The following is a 1,692-nucleotide window of genomic DNA, read 5'->3' on the forward strand; positions in this document are numbered from 1 at the left end:
AAAAAAAAAAAAAAAAGTTTTGCCTCACTTTGCTCTGCTGTTGTCAGCCCATTGTCACTTGAAAAAAAAAAAAAAATATATATATATATATATATATATTGAAAAAACTAAGTGGGTGAAATTCTTGATTCGCCAGCCAAAGAGCTCTGTCACAGACATCATCTGATGCAGATTCATCAAGCAGAATTGGCTGAACAAAAATCCCATCATCATCATTCTTACATTTTTTTCAGTGAAAATGAAATGCAAAAACGACCATTCCAACTGAAAGTGCCATCGCAATATCTGCCAAATAATTGCAATATGATTTCTTTTGCATATCAAGCAGCCCTGTTTACAGCTGTAATTTTGAGCACAAGGACGTCCAGTAATATGTGTAAATTGGGTCTTCTACAGTTAAGTCAAATGCTATTAGCAAACCTTAAGTAGCACTTAACTTATCAATCCCTGTGGTTTCCAGAGCAGTAATAGAAGATTAAATGATCAGTACATCTTTGGTTGTGTTCTCCCACTAAGTTTTCTGTGATGTTAAAGATGTACTTATTGCTGCTTTTGTTTTTCAGGGGAATTTACATCACTGGCTCAAGCATCATTGGTGGTGGTGTCAAGGCTCCACGAATCAAGACTAAGAATTTGGTCAGGTAGGCTCACTGAAGAACAAAACCATTCAGTTCCATTTGATCTACTTCTCATTTATCTGATATTTTATTATCTCTGTTTAAGTTACATACACACATACTGTACCTGCTCAGCTGTGCAGGATTATCCAGTTGAACATACTTGAATATTGCCGCTGAACAAAAAATGATATTTTTGTTGTATTTTGTTAAATTTCTAATCTGTATACTGAAATGCTTGGCAGAAATGGTTGTGTAGTTGCGTTCCTCGTGGAGAAATGTAGTGGCCATTTAAAACCAGCCAGCAATGCCAAAACATTTGTAAGTACTGGTCAAAGTATGACTGCAGCTTTATACAAGTGTTACCTAATCTCTTAAGTGCATCCTACACAAATGCATTTTCGCTCAGATGTGCTAAAGTAAAATCCACATCAGCAAAGTCCTGAGTCCTGCTTTTAGTTGCAAAGGGCAGCCAGTGAATTGCGGTTCCACCAAGCATCCATAATCACAGTTTGTTACTCCACAGCAGTGCTTTGTAGAGACTTAGGAGAACCAGCTGCATGTTTGAAACAATAATTTTCACTCCATTTGTTTCTGTTTTTTTTTTTTTTAATGTCTCCCTCCAGCATCATCTTCTGTGAAGCTGTCGCAATCTATGGGATCATCATGGCCATTGTAATCAGCAACATGGCTGAGGTGAGCAATGAGCATTTTCATCATTAATGTTCAAGAAAGCTGCAGTTATCCACTTTGTCTTCAGAGGAAAGTTCAGACAGCAGTACTATACAGAAGAATGCACAGCCATAAATTTAAAGTATTATATATATATTTATATATAGGAGATGAAAGAAGCTTAATATGATTTAGACACCACAGCAATGATGGTTGGTTGGTTTTAAAGATAATCTCTCATCCTACAGAACTTCAGTGGAACAACCCCCGAGACCATTGGAGCAAGGAACTACCAAGCTGGTAAGAAAGCAGACATAAAGCTACTAAAATGCAGGTCATAAAAGAAATATCCACCTCAAAAAATATAGACAATTTTAACATTTTTAATATATATATATATATA

The 1,692-nt window shown here is 36.0% G+C and overlaps 1 long non-coding RNA gene across 1 annotated transcript; it reads left to right on the top strand.

The window, feature by feature from the left end:
- Positions 1 to 543: 543 nt before the first annotated feature.
- On the top strand, positions 544 to 1,614 carry LOC111647863 (uncharacterized). Its single transcript, XR_015436185.1, has 3 exons — positions 544 to 641; positions 1,244 to 1,313; positions 1,538 to 1,614. It is a non-coding gene; the product is annotated as an uncharacterized LOC111647863 (long non-coding RNA).
- Positions 1,615 to 1,692: the final 78 nt, after the last annotated feature.

Source organism: Seriola lalandi, unplaced genomic scaffold (assembly GCF_002814215.2).
Source record: "Seriola lalandi dorsalis isolate HSWRI2012SDOR001 ecotype SW California unplaced genomic scaffold, Sedor1 jcf7180002036295, whole genome shotgun sequence".
Lineage (NCBI taxonomy): Eukaryota > Metazoa > Chordata > Actinopteri > Carangiformes > Carangidae > Seriola > Seriola lalandi.